A 23,162-nucleotide genomic window follows, 5' to 3' on the forward strand; every position below is an offset into this window, starting at 1 on the left:
CCCCTCGCCCTTCCCTGATTATCATTTTAAATAATTTAAATAAAGCTTATTTTAATTCTACTTGTACCTTGTGTGTCTGGTCATTGGGGTGGCTTTGGGAACCTCCTCGAGGTGGAAACTAGGAAGGGGCGTGACCCTTTAGCTATCTCGGGTCCGCTCCGACCTGTGACATTCACATAGTAACCTCTCCCTTTTAGGTATGATTTAAACCATTTGAGGACTATCCCAGAAAGCCCTACCCAGTTTTCCAGTCTATGTAAGAGTATGGTGTGATCTACATTGTCGAAGGGAGCACTAAGATCTAGTAGCACCAGCACTGATATTTGACCTGAATCAGAGTTTAATCGAATATAATTTATTATCTTTATGAGCACTGTGTCTGTGCTGTGATGTTGATGGAAACCAGATTGAAAATTGTCCAGATAGCCATATGAGTCTAAGAATTTGTTTAGCTGATTGAAAACAATCTTTTCAATGAACTTGCCTATAAATGGAAGATTTGAGATTAATCTGTAGTTGTAACACCCAAAGCAACATTCTTAGAGTGCTCTGTCAATAACCTCTGCAAATAAATGCCAAATGTCATTTCAGCAGTGGTGGACTAATTACACAAATCATGTACTTGAGTAAAATTAAAGATACCCAGGGTAAAATATTACTCAAGTAAAAGTAGAAGTACTTGCTTAAAATGTTTACTTGAGTAAAAGTACAAAAGTATCTGCCTCAAAATGTACTTAAGTACAAAAGTACTGTGAGTTATTATGGCCGTATCATTTTTGTCACAAAACTCAAATTATGTGAAATAACTCTCTAGGCTAACCAATCAATTAATAGAAGGACATTAATAAATCAGACACTGATGTCTATTAAAATTATCATAAGCCTAAAACCTTAAAAACAAAACATTTCCTTTAGCACCAAATGAAATAACAGGATTTGAGAGCAGTAAGTCTCATTTCAAGATTTATTTGTTAAATAATTTAACAGTTTAAGTGTAGTAAAAACTTGAATTAAGCACAGGTTCACAGGAGTTTTCTTTTACTATCTGGAGGTTGATGGAGCCTCCTCACTCTCCAGGTTTTCTTTCCTTGATGATGTTACAGTAACATACCTTTTAATGTTGGCTGCAGTACCATGCTTTCTCTGCAAAAGAAAAGATTCAAAACAATCTCCCTTTCTTTGACAAATAAAACAAGCCTTACAGAATATAATTTCAGAAACGTTTCATGCGCTTTAGCATGTCATATGTATATTGTAATACATAATGAAATGTATTTATATATTTTGGAAGCAAAAATTTTGAAAATAACAATCTCAGATAATAGGGAGCACTCCAATCCACCTGCCTGTTTAAGCATCATACACTGCATGGCTAGTCAAAATGTCATTTATATTTTACAACAGTGTTGATAGTGATTAATTGTCATTTCAAAATACTTGAGCACTGAGCTTCAAATACAATGAACTTAAGTGAAACAGCTAACTATACGGCTAAAAATAGCTTCAGCCTGCATAGCTTAAAGTTCATTCATGATAACGTCGTATATATTTTAGCAACACAATTATTAGTTTTCTGCAAGCTACTGTTAAGATTGCTCATTTAAAAATATAACCAGAATAAAAATGCCTTACCTCTACGCGTTTCCTTAGATTTGAAAGAGTATTCTTTTAAAACGAAATAGCACAGTTTAAAGGCAGGCAGAGAAGACACAAAGGACTCGTTCTTTTATTCAAGGACTTAAAAAAACTTGCGTAAATAAGGTTGTTGTGACGGGTCAGTTATCTCCTCCTTTGTTTTTGAACGATGCATTGGCTGGCTGCTGCACTCGCGTGACTCGCGTAGCTTATGTGAAACAGCGCGGCAACCAAAACAAGTTCAAAACGAAGCGCATGCTGTACCCTGATTGGTGGTTTGACGCATCACATGTGCATCTTAGTTTTTTTTTGTGCAGCTTTAGTTTGCCCAGTTATGTTTTTTATCCACTGATAAATAAAAAGGAACGACCAATTTTTTTTAAAATGTAGTGGAGTAAAAAGTAAGATATTTGACTTTAAAATGTAGTAAAGTAAAAGTAAAAGTCTCCCAAAATAAAAGTACTTGAGTAAAGTACAGATACGCGAAAAAACTACTTAAGTACAGTAACGAATTACATTTACTTCGCTACTGTCCACCACTGCATTTCAGAGTGCAGAAATAGTAATGTTTAAGAGTGGCAGCTTGCAGGAAATGTAAGCTAACGAACATGATCTGTATTAGCTATTCTTAATAGATCACAATTTTAATATTAGAGAGAGAGAGAGAGAGAGAAAAGAGAGAGAGAGAGAAAAGAGAGAGAGAGACATAATAAATTGCAATCTCAAAAATGATAGTCTTCAATGTACTCAATAAGCATCAGGGCTGAAAGTATAAGGACACACTCATTAGGGCTAACACAACCAAACCATGCCCCAGCACGATTGTCCTCTCTGCCTACTCCCACAGAAGCACACACTCACACTGTACTATATCTCTTTCGTCATTAGGATGCGATTGTTTTTGAAGAAAACAATTGTTAAATAAAGTTGTTAGTTTTATTTTCTTCGCGCACAAAAGTGTTCTCTTCGCGTCATAATATTCTTATTGAACCACTGATGGCAACATCGATTCTCATGTTCCACCGTGACCTTTGACCTTCTTTGTGCTAGGCTGTTTCAGCAGTTAGTCAGAAAAACTAAAGGATCAACTGCATCCCCAACTCAGTAATGACAGAAGTTTAATTTTTTGGGGAAACTATCCTTTTAATATGTACAGTAGGCTATGTGATTATTTAGCTAAACTATTTTGTTACCTATTATAAAGGGCACAGGAGAGTTTAGGGCCCTTTACATGGCTTTGTAAATGCATTTATACACATTAAAACAAAAATTATAAACTACACATTATACTATGAACAATATTAGGTTAAACTTTCAAATAGTTTGAATAATTATTAATGAAACAATTATTAAAATACATTTAGAATAGAGTTCAACAATGACAATGAACAATATCAAAATTAAAGACATGAACACTTCAAAATAAGAGGCATGAACATGACAAGATAAAACAAAACAAAACAAAACCCTTACACAAACAAAGTCAGTATGTCATAACAATGAGAAACCTTATCATAATAATGTCTAAGTATCTCATAATAATGAGAAACTAGATAAAAATTTCAACTTAGTATCTCATTATTATGAGATACTTAATCATTATTTTGAGAAACTTAGTCAGTACCGCCACTTCCTATACGCAGGGTACGCAGTTTGCGTAGGGCACTAACTCCCCCGGGGGGCACCATCTCGGTTGCTCAGAAAAAAGTTTCATTGTATTTAAGCAATATCGCTCGAGTAGGAGTGTGATATAGCTCTATATCATCACGGCTGTGATTAGGCCAGAGGCACGAGGCCGAAGGCCGAGTGCCGGAGGCAATCACAGCCGTGATGATATAGAGCTATATCACACGACTCCGAGAGCGATATTGCTTTTATACAACAGTTCAACGGCACACGTTTGAAAAACGAAAACTAGAAAACAACAACGGAGTTATTTTAAAAGCCTCTTTGTTTGAGAACTACTTCTTCCGCCACAGATTTGAGGGCGGCCAGAATGACAGGTAAAACTTTCGGCTGCTTTGAAGCTCATAACAACTCAATGGACGGAAAAGCCGTTACTTTATATTACCGTTTCTTGGTCACAAAGTGTAGTTTTAAGATTAGTTCAGTCGAGAATGTATATGTATTACATTTAAATCTGCAGTCGATTAGTAAAGATAGCGCCTGTTTGAACGTTTGCTTACTGAGATTCGGTACGACTGAGAACCAAAGCATGAGCGGACGTCAGTGTTCACTCGCCCCGCTGACCACCGCCCTCTCTGGGCTACATCTCTGACAGGGATTCCCTGGCTCTCATGTTGGCCTTGTTTGTTTATGATCGTCAAAATGAGATCAAATCAGCAGTATTTGGTGTCATGATCAAACTATTACTTGTTTTTTTATTCATATTTAGTGTCTTTTGTGTTGTTATTGTTTTGGCGCGAGGTAAAAGTTAATAAAACTATACTTGTATAACGTTACTATTGCTTTCTCATTTATTCTTAACGCGATACGGGCACTTGATTATTATTATTAAACTTTGTTCTTGTCAGTACTATATAAAACGTTTTTTTTTATAAGTGTCAGAGAGATGTTTTTGCATGCTGCTTATAAATATACCAGTGGCGATATCTCATAACATGTTTTAATAGTCACGTCACGATAAAGTAAATGATCAATGTCCACATTTAAAAGCTGCGGTGCTTACCTGCAGTTCCACAGTGTTTTCGCGTTCTGATAAAAGATATAGCTCCAGAAAAAAACGAGTGTTTATATTCCTCTTTCCAAGTGTTAATCGTCCACACGATGTGAAAAGACATTTCTCCCATTAACTTTAACGTAACATCCAAGAGCGCTGATCTTTGACGGAATAATAACTTCCGATTGGGGATTCACAGACTGATTTATGAGCTAGTAAACTAATGAGACACACGGAGAGTGATTCAAAACAGCGCGTCTGTGTTTTTCCATTCAGAGATGAGCCTGCTTAGGACCTCCATTCACTAGGTGGCGGAATAATACGAAAGGTGAAGGGGTTACAGTGCCGTTATCAGCACAATATCGCATAGCTCTTAGCCAATCAGATTCGAGAACCAGAAAGAACTGTTGTATAAATAAATATAAATCACTACAACATACAAACAAACCAAATGACGTTATATACAGTACATCATTTTGCGGTGAATGCAGTAAGCAGATGATGCTCTATCCCCTTGTCTGCCGTGTCATCGCTACCTGATTGCAGATGATTAAACGCGTTCAATGAATCTGCGCAAATCGAACCTCAAAAAACAGCAAAGAGAGTGTTTTGAAAACATGCAGAGCAGTCTACTCTTGCAATATTTTGATGCCATATGCCACCTGTTTGCACAGTAACACACATCACAATTAAAGGACAGCTATATACCCAGTAGGGATGTGCATCGATGCATCGCGCTCCCATTAAAAAGACTTGTCTAAAATCGATTCTGAATCGTAAGGCTCCGATTCAGTGTTTGATGCACAGCTTGTGCATGTACTACGGCTCCGTGATCAGTAGGAAGTCCTTATCAATCTAAAATCACTACAAGTTTGACTCATTTATAACGTGCATTTAAAAAAGCAACACTCGTCAAACACAATCATTTTAAATATTCTTTATTATCATGAAAATACCTGAAACAATCTGAAGAACAGCAATATAAATATTCCTTTAGACATTTCCTGGAATAGTGTTTGGTATACTACTTCTTCTGTGGCACAAATGGTGATTCTAAGTGAGAGCGCCCCCTGGCTTTTGGATTTGGCTGCATTTCACCGTAATTCATTCAAAAACATTCATTGAGAAAACACGCATTTGCCCGAATAATTGTCACAACCCTAATACCCAGTGTCGTGGAATTGTAGGCGCATCAAATACTAACTAAGAGTGAAAGTCAAGGATCACACAGACACACTGTCAACAGAATTTTCTTTGTCTAAATTTAATATATTCTATAGAATAGGCTCTCACTCCCTGGTGCCAGAAGTTTAAAACCGAGAGCCCCGTTTACAAGGTTGAGCACATATTTATAGTAAGATACTGAAAAACAGTAAAAAAAATCATCCCAAAAAAATCATCCCATCTCCGCCCATGAACCAAAGATCGTCATCTTAGTTCCAGCGTCACTTAGAAAATAAACCTTCAATTTATCAATGACTAAAAAACATATCAGTTGAAGCACATCTGGTCAAATAGAAGAAAATATTTTGTTCTCAGTGAAACTCTACCGTTTACTGAGTTCCCTTTCAGTCGGTCACTACGACGTCACGTCGTGACCGACGAATTGGGAACTCGCTTAGAGAGACCAATCTGCTTCGAATACTACTAAAACGCCAATGAACTTGGCATTGAGATATTTGCATAATGCTGGCGCCGCCCCACCAGGTGCGTATATAAGCAGCAGGTGCAAATAGGGAAATTAGCTTTTTATCGCTTCGAAAGCCGGCAGTATCTGCTACTGAGAAGCTACTTTACTCTGTTGGGATTTGATTGCTGAAGTTGGTTGAACTAGCAGTATCACAGCGGACGCTTCGCTTATTCCACGGCTCTACATCTGTTTATTGTTTTGAGTTTAGTGTGTGCGTTGCCTTCCTGTGCGCTCATCAACTAAGCATCTGAGTGAATTTCCCTAAAAGAGTGATACGAGAGAGCTTTGTGCCTTGTTAAAGGCAGCCACTCTCTCGTATATGCGGAGATCAGCGTCCTTTTCAGGATAGCTTTTCGCCCGTGCGATCTTGGATGCGAAAAGTAGAAGGGTTCCAGTGACGGTCACGAGCGCTGTCTTCGTGCTCAGGCATCGAGCACTCCGGGGCTGCGTTCGTGGAGAGTTTCTGTTCTCTCTGTGAGAGCATAACCCTCTTGGATTGCGGAGACGACTGTCGTTTCTACGGGAACGCTGTCCGCGCCTTTGCAGTGCTGACGCCGCCATGGTGCGGCTGTCAAGCGCTCGCAGGGCGCCCTTCGCGTCACTACGCTGAGTAGGACGGAGGATGCGTCCTCCACCTACCGGCCTTCTCATCCTCAGCCGGTTGAGGCTCCGGTGGAGACTGCAGAGTTGTGTTCTACGATGTCTGCCGAATCCATTGGACCTCCTTCTGGTCCCGTCACTTCTGCAGCATCAGAGGGGTGTCCATTTTTCCTCCGAGGCAGAGTCGTTCCGGAGATGGCGGCCGTGCCCGCTTGAGCGGCGGAGACGGTAGAGTTGGAAAGGTTAACCCCTCTCCGCCCGAACCGTCCCGCCCACATGATTGGTACTTCGGTGCTGCTCGGGCCTCTCGGTCCTCTCCTCCTGTGCCTTTCTTCCCCGACGGCACGAAGAGCTGACGTGATTTGCGGCCGTCCGGCCGTTCAGCTTTCACCCCTCACCTCCCTCACCAACGGAGCCGCTAAGGGCGGGGACCCCTTCAGTGGAGCGGGATGCGTTCCTGGAGGGACCACCCAACCCTTCCCTCCCGTGTTTGTAGACAGTCGTCCGGTTACGGACGCTGCCCATCAGGCATGCCGGAGAGGCGGCTTCAGCCCTGCACGTAATAACGTTGCTGCAGGCTCACCAAGGATTTACCAGGGAGGCCGCGACCTTCAGTCGTGCGATGTCCACCTCAGTGGTTCAAGATTGCCACCTTTGGCTGTGTCTGGCTGACATGACGGACGCAGACGAGAACAACTTGAATGCTCCTGTCTCACAGACCGGCCTCTTCGGCGAGCCAGGGGAGTCGTACAGCTCCGCTGCGCAGACTGAGGCGATCTCCTAGGTCATGCCCCGGCGGAAGAGAGCTGCCCTTGGTCCACCACGCCGGCTCCTCAGTCTGCCTCTCGCCGTCGGCGTCCTGCGGCGACCACCTCCGTTCCCCTCCTCGGACCCCATCTCGGCAGCGCAGGGGAACCGGTCGTCAGCAGCTCGCCCCGCCCGCTTAGCCGCTTCCCGTGAAATTCGGGAGTTTAAGTGGCCAGTGAAGGGCGACCCGGATTGGCAGAGGATCACTCTTCAGGAGATGGAGCTCCTTCCCCCGATAGAGGGTGGGGTGGAAAATCCTTGGTTTGCATATGTTCCACCGGCTGTTCGGCCGGTACCCACTTAACCACACATAAGAGTGCATTCCTCTTCCCTCTATAGGTCTCCGGAGGATCGAGAGAGCCGTGAGCGGGTTCACACCAGCTCCCCTACCTCTCCTCTATCGCCAGCGGGTGACCTGAGGAGTCCGAGCTCTCCGCTGAGGAGCCCGGACCACCAGCACCCTCATCGGAGTCTGCGCTCTCCGTAGAGGAGACCAGACGACCGTTACCCTCAGCGGGCTCAGGTCAGTGTCACACACACATACTGTAGATGTTTATGCTGTCACAGCAGACGCACCGGCAGTCCCACCTGTCTCGCTTCGCTGCCCCACCGCGGGTACTTCGGTAGTGTCGTTATTTCTCCTCGTACGGTGCCTGGGTGCTTGGCTTCAGTTCCCAGCCCGTTTCGTTGGGTTTTACGCACGATCCGCCTCGGTTACGAATCCGGCACACCCCAAAAATTCGGGCTTTCGTTTCACTGTAGTGAAAGCGTCCGATGCACATGTACTGCGTGCAAAAGTCGACATCCTGTTGGCGAAGGATGTTCGAGCCGGTCCCTCTTACCGAGATGATGATGATGATAGGGTTTTTCCAGCCTTTATCTCATAGTACCCAAAATACGCGGCGGGTTACGATCGATTTGATTTACGCACCGGCTCTACGAAGGTGTTCTTTTTGGATGATAACGCGAGGCTCGTATTTCAATATTCAGATCGGTTTGCAGCCTTAGACCTGTAAGACGTGTACTTTATGTGTCCATCTCCCCTCGCTTTAGACCGTTTTTTCGCTCTGCGTCGTGGGGTGGGCATATTAATACTGAGTACACCATTCGAGCTGTCTCTCTCTCTCTCCGTGTCTCCGTGTGCTAGTCACGGCATTAAAATATCAGAGAGAGAGCGTTGTTCGCATTCTGCTTTTATGTACGTCGACTTATAATAGCCCGTTCTTAGCAGACGTGCGCGAACACAGAGAGTTAATGCTTCGGCATCTCGCTCGTTTAAGTCTTCAGGTCGACTGGGAAAGAGCAACTTTGCCCCGTGCAGAGGATCCTTTTTCTCAGTATGGAAATAAGACTCGATCGACTAATTGGCGTGTTTTATAGGAGCGCGCAACCTAGTCAGTTCTGACTTGCCTCGGTTTAATTCGAGGGAAGTACGCGGTCCCTCTGAAACTATTTCAGAAGCTCCTGGACATATGACAGCATGCTGCGGCTGTGACATCCGCCCGAGCTGCTTCATATGAGACCGCTTCAGCGTTGGCTTACGATCGAGTCTCGAGGAGAGCGTGGCACACCGACATACACCGTGTAAACATTACACCTGCGTGTCATCTCAATTTTTCCCCGTGGTAGACCCGGCATTTCCGATAGAAGATGTGCCCCTGAGGGGTCTCCTGGCATTCTGTATATTGCAATGCCCTCAGCACGGGATGATCAGCCACGTATGACGGGATTGCAGTCTCAGGGGTGTGCATAGCACCCCAACTGCCGCGAGCGGTGCGCTGTATATCTGGGACTTGTACGCTCCGCTATGGAGATGCGAGGGAAGGATGTATTAGCCGACACCAATAACATTGCGACTGTTGCGTTATTTACCGTTAAGGCGGTTTTGCGCTCTCGTCACCTGTCGCATCTCGCTCGTCATCTCCTCCTTTGGAGTCAGAAGCATCTGAGGTCCCTTCGTGCCATTTACATCCCGGGTTCGCTCAGTACAGCGGCAGACGCGTTCCCGAGCTGCGCCCCCGGCGAATGGCGACTCCACCTCCAGACGGTCCAGCTAATTTGGAAGAAGTTCGGTTGTGCGTAGATAGATCTGTTTGCGTCGCCGGACGATACCCACTGTCGCCTATTTTATTCACTAACCGAGGGCAGCCTCGGCGTGGATGCGTTGGCACACAGCTGGCCGCGGGGGGTGCGTAAATACGCATTCCTTCCAGTGAGCTTTATTGCGCAGACTCTGTGCAAAGTCAGGCAGGACGAGGAGAGCCTTTATTAATCGTCCGTACTGGACGACCAAGAATTGGTTTTCATAGTTAATGCTCCTCGCGACAGCCCTCCCTGGCGGATTCCCCTGAGGAAGGACTTTCTTTCTCAAGGAGGGGGCACATTTGCACTCGCGCCCGACCTGTGCGATCTCCATGTATGGTCGTTGAGCGCGCGCAAGGTTTAGGTGATTTATCGCAAGCGGTATCTAACACCATCGACGCGGTTCGAGCACCGTCCACAAGACGGGCTTACGCGCTTAATGAAACCTTTTTCGTCACCCGGTGCTCTTCGCAACGCGAGGACCCCAGAGAATGCCCATTAACATTGTGCTTTTATATCTTTAACATAGGTTAGATGGTAGGCTGTCCCTCCGCCATTAAAGTTGATATCGCCGCTATTTCTGCTCATCACTCACTTATCAACGGCAGACCAGTTGGCCAGCATGATTTAATTATTACATTTTAAGAGGCGCTCGCAGGCTAAACCCCTCGCGCCCTCCCTCTTTCCTCCTGAGACCTGTCCATGGTGCTGAAGCCTTCAGGTCTCCCTTTTGAGCCTTTGCAGTCTACGAGTCTGATGTTTTTATCAATGAAAACTCTGACCCTGATAGCATTGGTCTCCATGAAGAGAGTAGGGGATTTACATGCATTCTCTGTTGACGATTCGTGCTTTTAGTTTGGTCCTGCTGTCTCACTGAGACCCAGACCAGGCTACGTGCCCAAAGTTCCCACCACTCCCTTCAGAGATAAGGTGGTGAGCTTGCAAGCGCTGCCCCCGGAGGACGCAGACCCAACCATGGCTTTGTTGTGCCCCGTACGCGCACTGCGACTCTACGTGGTTCGCACGCAAAGCCTCAGGACCTCAGACCAGCTCTTTGTTTGTTATGGTGGCCAGCAGAAAGGGAAAGCTGTCACTAAGCAGAGGATGTCTCTTTGGATAGTTGATACTATCGCCCTTGGCTTATAATCTTCAGGGTATTCCTTGCCCCTTTAATTTGAGAGCGCACTCCACACGGAGTGCCGCCTCATCTTGGGCTCTCGCTCGTGGTTCCTCGCTAACAGACATCTGCAGAGCTGCTGGTTGGGCGACACCTAATACGTTCATTTGATTCTACAGTGTTCGTATCGAGCCTGTTTCCTCTCGTGTTCGTTCCTCACCAGGGGGAGCACGGAGAGCAGTCTCGCAGGTCGGCTTGCAGCCTCCAACTGACGCTTCATAACTGTGTCAGTATGGAAGGCCTTCAGAACAAAAATGCGTAATGGTTTGAATTGTTCTTCCTCCGCTGCCTTGGCAGCCTTTGTTGCGGAGCATTGGCTGTCAGCCTTTCACTAGCTGTATCCTCGCGAACCTACGTGTCTGGCTCGGGCTCCACATTGTGTCCCACCGGGTTCCTTTGTGAGTATTTTCCGTGGGGTTAATCCTACTAGCCCACGTTTCCCTCAGCAGAGCACTGCTTTGCTTACACAGCCAAGGCTGTCTTTATTCCTCAACTACGGTTGACTTTCGCCCACCATTAGCCCTTAAGAGGGGCGGTGGCTTCCGCAGCGTTCCTATCCCGCTCAGGTAGGGCGCTTCCCAGTCGCTGGCACTTCTGTGGGGTTAAAGGAACAACTAGTGCCCGGCCTTCTGCCTTAAAACCTACCTCCTCCTCCTTAAGTGGAACCGGAGGGCTTTTACGCAGACACTGGAAGAGGTCAGCCCCTAGTGGCGTTTTGGTAGGGATTCCCAATTCGTCGGTCATGATGTGACGTCGTAGTGACCGACTGAAAGGGAACGTCTCGGTTACGGATGTAACCCTCGTTCCCTGAAGGAGGGAACGGAGACGTCACGTCCCGTCGCCACAGGTGCTGCCACCTGCTGTTACGGCCGGTCACACTTTCCGGCTTTCTCAGCGAAAAAGAAGCTAATTTCCCTATTTGCACCTGCTGCTTATATACGCACCTGGCGGGGCGGCGCCAGCATTATGCAAATATCTCAATGCCAAGTTCATTGTTAATGCCAAGTTTAGTAGTATTCGAAGCAGATTGGTCTCTCTAAGCGAGTTCCCAATTCGTCGGTCACGACGTGACGTCTCCGTTCCCTCCTTCAGGGAACGAGGGTTACATCCGTAACCGAGACGTTTTTCCACTTGTTCATCATTTGTTACTTATCTCATTCACTAGCCCCCCTTTATCTTATCTGGTAGGACTTTGCAAAATGTCCTAGTCTTTGGACATTTTACTACTGAGCAGATGGAAAGAACAGAAATCTTTCACTAGAACAGAAGAACAGGATTTTGCATTTAACATTTATAAGTTCATAAACTATAATTAAAATAAAAAGAAAAAATCTTCCACTACACTCCTCCCTTTTTATGATTTATTCATAACTTCATGACTCTCATCTTTACATAGGGTCTTTTGAATTGTATCGAAGATGTTGAGCACAGTTAGAGTTGGGGTCATGCGCCCTTAATGATTCCTTTGGATTTGTGGTGAAGAGGTTGAGCACAGTTAAGAGTTGGGGTTGTGCGCCCTTGATGATTAATTCCCTCTGTAGATTCGGGTATGGTAGCACCACACCACACAGTCGGTTAGTCGTCCTCCCTTTGGATCACCCCTTGGATTCCAGCACCAACCCTTCGGCAATGGGCAGCGTGCACCCACGTGGCACGCTCTGCGATCTTTATGGCGGTATGAGTTGTCAGCAGAACCTGATAAGGCCCATCCCACCATCTGGCTTTCCAGGATTTCCTCCTGAGGTTCTTTAACACCATGTAATCCCCTGGTTTGATGTTGTGTAATGGTTCTTCTACTGGACGGGGTAGGGCTGCTTTAACCTGCTTGGAGATAATTTGAAATACAGAGGACATAGAAATTCAATACTGCAACATGTCATTTTCATTTTGAAGAGTATCGCCTGTCACCGTGGTCCAACCCATGTGTCAACCTAGCAAAATGGGAATAAAAATGTTTAGGTAAACAAGGTTTTGGATTTGGACCCATCCAAATCCCTTTTGGGAGTTTTGATCGCTCCACACGAGTTCCAAAGAGCTATTTCTGTTGGAAGAAAAAATTTTGAATTCTTATTAATTACTCCTGGGCTGTCTCAGCTTCATTTCCTTGGGAGATCTGTGTAAGAGAAAAGTTTGTGTTAGTAGTCATGAGAGATACTTGTTTTGCAGCTTGTTTGGAGATCACGTCCTGTTCCTTGGTGTGTGCTTTGCATTTGCACACAGCTATTTGAGAAAGGAGTAAAATTTGTTATAGGAGAGCAGCTGTCAGTAAAACCAGCAGTCAATGTAAATGGTTATAGATTGATTAGTAGCAATTTTACAAGCTTGTGTTAGTGCATGCAATTCAGCCACACAGATTTGTGAGGTGGAAAGGATCCGGATTTCACTACTTCAAAGTCAGACACAACTGCCCACCCCATCCTATTTATGCCTCTGTCATCTCTGGAAGAGGAACCATCCACATAATATGTGAGGGTGCAATTAGGTATGGGTGTGTCAGCAAGGTCAGGCCTTGTTGTACATACTTCCCGTAGGGCAGACAAACAACAATGTGGTGTACCTTCATCAGGTGTAGGTAAGAATGTCGCCGGGTTCAGAACTGTACATCTTTCAACTGTGACATTAGACATTTGTAATAATGCACAGGAATAACGCAGCCATCTTGCTGCAGACAAGTGAGACGTGCACTGTTCGAGCAGTATATGAGACACAGAATGAGGAAAATAACAGACGCAACTGTGCGTATCCTACAAACTCACTGCTAGCTTGTACAGCTGCAGCTGCCACTGCTCTGAGACATCCTGGCAGGCCTCTGGCCACCGCATCAAGGCGTCCTAAAAATACGCTACTGGTCTCAACTTGTCGCCATGTTCTTGCAACAAAACAGATTTCATACAGCCATTCCTTTCATCTACCATTTGAATAAAAGGTTTCTTAGGATAGGGCAACCCTAAGGTGGGTGCCTGCTGTAATGTCTGTTTTAGTTCCACAAATGCCCTTTCAGCCTTCTCTGTCCATTCTACCAACATCATCATCCAACACAAGTTTCTGTAATGAACAATGCAATGCAGAGTTTGTAAATCTTGGGGCTCTCACTGTACCCCTCAAATGTAAAAGCAAACCAAAACTGGCTATCAGAATGGACAGGAACACTGAAAAATGCATTTGAAATATCCACTACAGAAACTAGGGCTGTCACTTTTGAAAAAAATCAAATGCGAACGGATTTCGAATATCATGCAATGTATCCGAATATATTCGAATACCTTTTGTACAGGAAAAATGGGTGTTCTCACAGGTGAGTGTGGGCAGGGAATAATTATCCCTTTTTCCAATAAGGCATGAAATACTGGCCTTATCCCCTCAAGCACCTCCCTTTTCAGAGGATATTGGGGTTTACATGGTCTATAATCACTCTTTGGGGTGATAGTTACTGGTTCACACCCTTTAATCAAACCCACATCATACTTGTCTTTAGCCCACAGGTAATCAGGTACATTGTCAAGAACTTTTTGCGGTAAATCAATACTAGCACATGTCATGTGTACTGACAAATGTGTACTGTATTACAACTCTCTCTCTTTCTCAGCCATGAAAAAAAACCCACAATTTCTTCTGTGTGCTGATAACTGCTCTGAGAACTGTACGCTATCTGCCAATGTTTCCCAATCAACAGCCTCGCTGCAGGCCTTTGCGAATTCACCTGCTTTTTCCCACGGCTGACTAGTATTTTTTGCAATGGAGATGTGGGGTACTGAATTTTCAACATCAAAAATTTGTTCCTGTTTTCCTGTCAACTAAACGAGTGCCGCACACCATGAGTCATTCCAGCATATATGGGTTACAGTCAAACCCTCTGTCTTTACAAAAAAACATTTCTCTTCTCACTCTCTGTTATGTCAACAACATGAGCTGTGCAATGCATGTTTTCAGCTGGAATGACCTCGCTGGCTTGTGGCAATCTTATCTTCCCTTCAGCATGCAACTCTTCACTCAGGCTATGTCCACACGAAACCGGTGCATTCCCTATCCGATCATTTTTTTTCCTTGCTCTAAAAAAATAATCCGTAAACACGAAACCACTGAAACCGACTGAAAGCGGTGTAGTATATATGCCGGACCAGTATGGGGCGCTGTAATTCTGCCACAGATATACACTATACACGGAGAAGAAGACTTTGAGCATGCGCATAACCAACGTATGGTGTTGTTCATTATCGCTTGTTGGTCACCACAATTGCATAGAAGCAATAGATTTTGCTGTAATAAAGCTAGTAGGCTTTAGTAGCTCCTGTAGCACGAACACAATCACGTAGTCCGCCGTTTTTGTTGTTGCTGTTACGTGTGACGCTTCCGACACGTGATGTGATGACGTTTTCGCTTCACAAAATATACGGATTGGCTGTACAGACGAAACCGCAAGGGTGTCGGTTTCAGATTTATCCACTTTAGGACCCGGTTTCAAAAAATAGCGGATTCAGTCTCCCAAAACGCCGGATCCGTGTGGATGAAACGCCAATACGATAACAAATTTATACGCATACAGTGATCCGCGTCTCCGTGTGGACAGCCCCTCAGAAAGGCCCATTCATACACATATAACAGAGACACACATAGACAACATTCTGGGATCCCAACATGAAAAACTCAGGCCTTGGTTGTTACAAAATATGCTAGCATTCATTTTACACATCAAATCCCTCCCCATGAGGTTTACCGAACCCGCGTCAGATACCAGGAACGTATGCATAAACTCATTACCATCATGCATACAACAGAGTGCAGCAGTAAATTCTTCCCTTCACTATATGCCCCATAGCACTCATAGATGAGGTAAACTGCCCACTCAAGGTGACACATGGGAGTTCATCTTTGCGTATTACAGAGTGAGTTGCACCAGAGTCTACCATAAACAACAATGCCTGTCCCTACCATTATTTTTTCGAGAGGCAGTTTAGAGTATGCCTTTCGATCAATCTCAAGCAAAGCAAGTTCTTCATTGCACAGAGCATTTCTTTCCATATCATAAACATCAGAAAAAAACAGAATTTGCAAGCAGATAATATGGCATTTGAACCGCAGAAAAACCAAGATTGGACTAACCCCTTTCCGTCCGATTCTCTCCTTCCCCCTCCTGGCTTCAGTCCCCTTGTTCTTTACACCCCGCAAAGTTTCCCGCGTCCGCCTGGGATTCTGGTTCCTCTTGAGAATTCAGGACATGAAAACATTGGTTTTTCAAGTGTTCTTTCTGTCCGCAATACCAGCAAATCTTCTCTCTCTGATTTTCTCGCCACTGTTTTCCCTCTTTTTCTCTCGTTCTTTTTCTTGCCAGTTCTCCTGGAAACGTTGTCCTTGTGAAGGGAAAACTGTGCTGATTACGCCGTTGCTGGCCCCATTCGCCTATCTTGACAAAAGCTGAAGATAGTTGTTAATCGGCCTTTCTCTGCTTCTTTCGTTTTTCTTCATCATGCAGGCGTTCAGCATGTAAAGAATGTGTAATGACCTCACTCAGCTTTCCTGATTCCCATCCGATGCAGGTTTGCTTCACCTTCGTTGAAATTTCAGGTTGAAGTCCCCCGAGGAACATTTGCTTTAGATAGGATTCCCAGGATTTATACCTCTCCTGTGTTGATGTTTTTATCTGGACTTCCTCCTCTTCCAAAGTGCTGTCGAGGAGGATTGGTGAGTTTAGCTAAGGTGGTAGTTCTTGTGCTGGCGGGGGTGCAGTTTTGTATTCTTGGTAATGCTTCTTGTGCGGGTGGTTGTGGGAGTCTTCTTGGAGGGGGTTGGAGATCATCGTCTAGAAGAGGTACCTTTGTATAAGAGAAATGTACCCCAGGTGGGGTACGTGCAGGTGCATATAGAGGAGGAAAAAACAGAAAGTTAGGTTCATCATGTAATGAATCTGATGCAGGTAAACATTGTGCTTATTGTTTAGCTCTGACTTAGTCTGAGTCAGTTCGTCCTTGGTCTTTATCTTACTCTGTGCTCTCATTTCTCTGCCATCGGCAATGATTTTTTCCCTTAATAAAGTGAGTGCTTTTACACTCAGTGTTCCTTTAAGAGGAAAATCATACCTTTTCTCCCACATTTTTACGCTTTCCAACGTCTCCATGCCCTTTGATTTGATCACTCGAGTACGCACACCATTTTCCAGATCCATTGACTTTACTCTCTTTCGAATTACCCTGACCCATGGTCACGAACGAAAAACGCTTACCGTATTATCTATTCAGATGCCACCACAACGGTTCTTTCCAGGATTCCGCCAGCTTTGACTCCAGAAATGGTTGAGACTCTCCCTTCCCTTAGGGCTGGGATACGGAGCCCGAGACCTCTTGTCTCAGGGGTGATCAGTCAGTCTCTCTCAAACCCTCTGGAGTCCTCAGCTTTGAAATCCCATCCCTCGTCGCCATTATTGTCGTGGAATTTTAGCCGCATCAAATAATACTCACTAAGAGTGAAAGTCAAGGATCGCACAGACACACTGTCAACAGAATTTTGTTTGTCTGAATTTAATATATTCTATAGAATAGGCTCTCACTCCCTGATGCCAGAAGTTTAAAACCGAGAGCCCCGTTTACAAGGTTGAGCACATATTTATAGTAAGATACTGAAAAACACAGTCATCCCATCTCCGCCCATGAACCAAAGATCGTCATCTTAGTTCCAGCGTCACTTTGAAAATAAACCTTCAATTTATCAATGACTAAGAAACATATCAGTTGAAGCACATCTGGTCAAATAGAAGAAAATATTTTGTTCTCAGTGAAACTCTACCATTTACTGAGTTTTCCACTTGTTCATCATTTGTTACTTATCTCATTCACTAGCCCCCCTTTATCTTATCTGGTAGGACTTTGCATAATGTCCTAGTCTTTGGACATTTTACTACTGAGCAGATGGAAAGAACAGAAATCTTTCACTAGAACAGAAGAACATGATTTTGCATTTAACATTTATAAGTTCATAAACTATAATTAAAAGAAAAAGAAAAAATCTTCCACTACACCAGCGCTCTGTCTCCAAATGGAAAAGAAAAGTCCAAAATAAATCCCTGAGAAAGCCGAGTAAAAGTGCCCGGCCGGTTATCAGCAATGGAACAGGCAAACTGTGGCCACGGGACGTGAAGTCTCCGTTCCCTTCCTTTAGGGACGAGGGTTACATACGACTTTCCCTTTCATTCAGTCCCTACGACCAACAAATTGGGAATTCCTACCAAAGCGCCACTGAAGCTGACCCTTCCAGTGCCTGCGTAAATCTTCTGACTCCACTGAGGAGACGGAACCTGGGCTTACTGCAGAGGGCCGTTCACTACAAGTTCCTAAACCCACAGTAGTGAACTAGCAAACTGGGAAGCGAACCAAGCAAACTATAAAAGTTAATGGGTGGCAACCGACAGGTTGACACATAAAAACTCAAAGTAATAACACATACTAGGGAGAGATGTGATAAAGTGAGAAAATACAGTGTTTGTAAAGGCATCTTATAGACAAATTAAAATAACTAAAATCTTTATATTGATTAAATGTTTATAAAATGACTAAAATGTTTATATTGGTTAAATGTTGCTACTTGCTAAATGTTTATAAAATGACTAAAATGTTTATATTGGTTAAATGTTAAAATGGTTTTAATATTAATAATAATCATTAGATGGAATTAAAAATTATAATTAACTTTTTTTATCGTAATGATATGATATGTATGCCTGTGATTGGTTATGTGTGTTTGCGTGGCCACGTACCTGCGTGCCTTTCGTCATGCGCAGATAGAGTGAACGTCCCGAGACGCGCTTTATTCAGGATAAAAGTACTGAAGAAGCAACACGTCTGTGTGGTTCTCTCTCTTTATATTTCTATCTCTCCTTTCAGGAGTACTACAATTTTGGAGGCACCGCTGGGATAGATGTCAGACGGTTTATCCCTTTCGAGTGACAGCAACCGCCTAGCGACATTCATTTCTTACTTACCCAGATATGGAGCAGTTGAGTAAAGTGACATGGCACTGAACTGACTGAACGGAGCGTGCACTTGAGGTACAGCAAACACTAGTGGCAGCCAAGTTAATTCAAATAAGTCAAAGTTCACGTACAGCACTGTGAAATACTGCAGTAAAGATGGATGATTTGCATAGTCTTCAGGAAGAAATTGGTGAAAGACTGTGTACTCTGACAAGAGAAAAATTAATTGAACTAAGTCAGTTTCTTAAAATTCAGACGGAAGTTGTCGCAAATGCCACACGCCTGTCTCTAGTGGGTCTTTCAGTAATCATCTGCTACGCAAGGAACTGGAGGAACTTGAGGATGAAGGGATGGCAGAGTTATTGAGTATAAATGAAAAACTGAGTGAAATGATGATAACTGATGTAGATGTGAGTGAAGCAAACCCCATTCTGAGACCTGTAAAGGAAGGAGAAAATACACTACAAAGTTAACATACGACTGAATCCCTTCCTGGTTTGCAAACAGATATGAATGTTTTAAGGAGTGCAAGCCTGAGGTCAACAGATACTGTAGCAATTAACCCTTCGCTTCCAGCACAGGGACAAATAATACCAACTGTATTGCACAGAGAGTTTAAGGTTTCCGGTTTTATTGGAGAGCCTGGCCAAAAAGACAGATTAACCTTCTCGAGTCTGGCACGTCAGATCGAAAGTGGCCTAAATAAGGGTTACCCAGAGCAAGAGATTGTTGATTCAGTCATTCGAGCCATTACACCAAGCCTACAATTACGAAGCTCCTTGGAAGGAAAGACAGGTTTAACTCTAGGAATGCTGAGACAAATCCTCCGTTCTCATTATCAAGAGAAAAATGCCACTGAGCTTTACAAGCAACTGACAGCTGAGTCACAACGTGCAAAAGAAAACCCACAAAGTTTTCTTATTCGTGTGCTGGATTTAAGACAAAAAATTCTCTTTGCATCACAAGAAGATGAGTCAGGCTTAAAGTATGACCCGGCACTTGTGCAAAATATGTTTCTTTATACTGTGCTAACCGGTTTGCAGAATGACCGCATCCAAAGCGACCTTCAACCGTACCTGACCGACACCACAGTTACTGATGAAACGCTGTTGGAAAAGCTTAATGTGGCATGCTCCCATGAGACCGAAAGGCAAAGTAAACGAAAGAGTGAAAGAAATGCTACTGTGAATGTTACCCAAGTAAGTGATCCAACTCCTCATTCAAAAAACAGACAAAAACAGCCAAAATTCGATTTGGTTTCACAGTTGAAAAGATTAAGTGAATCGGGATCAAGGAATCAATACAGCAACCCTCAGCGACATCGCAACAGTGCTGTGCTGTCAACAATGATGTCTCAATTCTAAGAGCACCCCTTCAGTCGGCCCCAAAGGAAAATCAGGTGCCACGGAGCCCGGTCTGGCTGTCAAATCAAAATAAGGTGGGACAGCAGCAGCAGTACCCGTTTCAAACCTCTCAATTCACACCACAGTCAAATCAACCCTGGGTGAGTCCAATACCAGCGCCGTATTCCCAGCCGTCTCACTTCTCTCAGTATGGAGCTCAAGAGTTCTATCCACCACAGTTTCACACCGAGTCACAGCCATATGCAGCAGTACCACACTCACCGTATTTATGCCATACGAAGGGTGGATCGAGATCACGTTCAGCCTGACTCCACCTGCAAACGAAGTAAAAGAGTTAGTCACTCCTGTCCTTGTTATTAAAGACCACCAGCTACCTAAGCCAATCATTGGATACAATGTAATTGAGCAGGTAATGAAACAAAGTCAAGTGAGTGATGAGGGCAAAGGACATTTAGGTAAAACTGTTAGATGTGCCTTTCCGAGCTTGAGGAGAAGTAAAGTTCAAACATTCATTAACTTGTTAACAGCTGAGAGTTCAAGTGAGTATTTAGTCAAGCTGACAAAAGACCACGTGAATGTACCAAAACATACTATCATACAAATCCAGTGCCAGGCCAAAATGCCTCACATTAAGCAAGACAGTGTCATGTTATTCGAACCATCTCTCAATCCACAATACCCTGATGGCTTGGAAATCCTGGAAACACTGGTGAGTCTAAAAAAAGGGAGCCGACCTGTGATTCAAATTAATGTCCAGAATGTGACTGACCACAACATTATGTTGTTGGGGAGAACTGAACTTGGAACAATTCAAGCAGTAAAGTCAGTGTTACCTGCGGCAATGTCATCATGTGTGACCACAGCCTGCATTAACGAACATGAAGAGTCAACAAGTGAGAACAAGACTGACAATGATGAGGTATGGGACCCCCCAGTGGATGTAAATCATTTATCTCAGGAGCAGCAACAGAAAGTCAGACAAATGTTGCGGGAGGAGTGTCATTCCTTTTCAAAGTCAGATGCAGACATTGGATGTGTCAAAGATCTCCAGTTACACATCAGCTTGACTGACCAGACACCTATTGTCAGAACATATACATCATTTATGAAGCCATTATACCAAGAAATGAAAGATTATCTCCATGATTTAATTACCCAGGGATGGATTGAAAAATCTCACTCACCTTATTCATCTCCGATTGTCTGTGTCAGAAAAAAAGATGGCAGTCTCCGATTGTGTATTGATTACAGGGACCTTAATCGGAAAACAATACCTGACCGTCAACCGATCCCAAAAGTACAGGACATATTGGTTGGTTTAGGAGGAAATCGGTGGTTCTCCTTACTAGATCAGGGGAAGGCATACCATCAGGGTTTCATGACAGCAGAAAGCAAACCACTGACAGCTTTTGGTATGCCATGGGGGCTACACCAATGGGTCCGGATCCCTTTCGGGTTAACGAATGCACCTGCTGCATTCAAGCAATTTATGGAAACATGCCTGGAGGGACTGCGAAACGAAATTTGTGTACCTTATTTGGATGACATCTTGGTCTTTACAAAATCCTTCGACGAGCATGTGGAAGCAGTAAGGAAGGTCTTACAATGCTGCGCTCATATGGAGTTAAACTTGTGAAAAAAATGTGATTTATTCAAGGAAGAGGTCAGTTATTTGGGAAGAATAGTCTCTAAGGAAGGGAGCAGGATGGATCCAGCAGATACGGTAGCAGTGACAGCTCTCAAAGACAGAAGGCCCACCACTGTAGGAGAGTTGAGAAGGGTCTTAGGGTTGTTGAGTTACTACCGCCCTTTCATTAAAGACTTCTCGAGGATTGCTTGCCCTTTGTATGATCTGTTGAAGAAGGACAATAACAAAGGAGAAGAACAAACAAAAGATAAACGGAAAAAAAGAACTCACCCTAAAGGTCATGTGGTCTTGTCGAGCCAGGCGATTGAATGGACAGAGCGACACCAAGAAATCCTATCAAAACTGATTGACTGTTTAGTCACGCCACCGATACTGGGGTTCCCAGACTTCATGAAGCCATTTGTACTCCACACAGATGCATCAAATCAAGGACTGGGAGCTGTCCTATATCAGCACCAAGAAGGAAAACTGAGAGTGATCGCATATGGGTCAAGGACATTAACCACAGCAGAACAGAATTACCATTTACACAGTGGAAAACTGGAATTCTTGGCCCTAAAATGGGCTATCACTGAAAAATTCCGGGATTATCTTTACTATGCACCTACCTTTACAGTGTATAGCGATAATAATCCCCTCACCTATGTTTTGTCGTCCGCCAAATTAAATGCAACAGGATGCCGATGGGTTTCAGAACTTGCTGATTTCCACTTCACTATTCGGTATCGACCAGGCAAAGAAAATATCGATGCCGATGCCTTTTCCAGGTTGACAACAGTCTCAGAAGAAACAATACCAGAGTACACAGAGGAACTCTCATCAGACTCCATTGGAGCTATGATCCAGGCGGTTGAAGTTCAATCTGAATCAGGAATGCCATGGTATGTTGCTGTTGCTTGCCAAAGTCCACTAACATGTATGGTAGGGCTGTGACGGTCATTTTATAACCGTGAGACCGACGGTTATAGTTGAACACCATCATTAGAACTCTATAACCGGCAAAACCGTGTTATTAAAATATTTAAAAAACATTTTTATCATAAAGAATGTTTAAATACTAATTAAAAACAATTGCTAACAGTCTGTGTTATACGCCCCACCTAGTCTCACGCAGTGAAAAATACAGAGCGGAGCAGACACTGACAACGCGCTGACATACAGGACAGACCAGGTTACTTTTCGGTTACTTTTGAGATTAAACATATTAAACAAAGTCACCTTTCAAATCATCTCTTCCTTCTAGTTAATTTAAAGCATCAAATAAACATGAATGACCATGAGAAGGAATGTTGTTTTAAACGCGGAAAGGCGTCAGTACACTCCGCTTTTCAAGTTCAAATCCTCCCATGCTAATCTAACTCTCCTGAAAGCACATTCACTGCTTGTCTTGCTGTTAATTTTAAATAAACGTAGAGTAAGTAGCTAATCAGTGTCTTGTTTATTCAAACGCCGGTTTACTTCGCAAGCGTGAGCCCTGAACAGCGCGTACTGTATGTGGAGAGCGTTTGCCGCGCGTGGC

Source organism: Paramisgurnus dabryanus, chromosome 19 (genome assembly GCF_030506205.2).
Source record: "Paramisgurnus dabryanus chromosome 19, PD_genome_1.1, whole genome shotgun sequence".
Taxonomy (NCBI): domain Eukaryota; kingdom Metazoa; phylum Chordata; class Actinopteri; order Cypriniformes; family Cobitidae; genus Paramisgurnus; species Paramisgurnus dabryanus.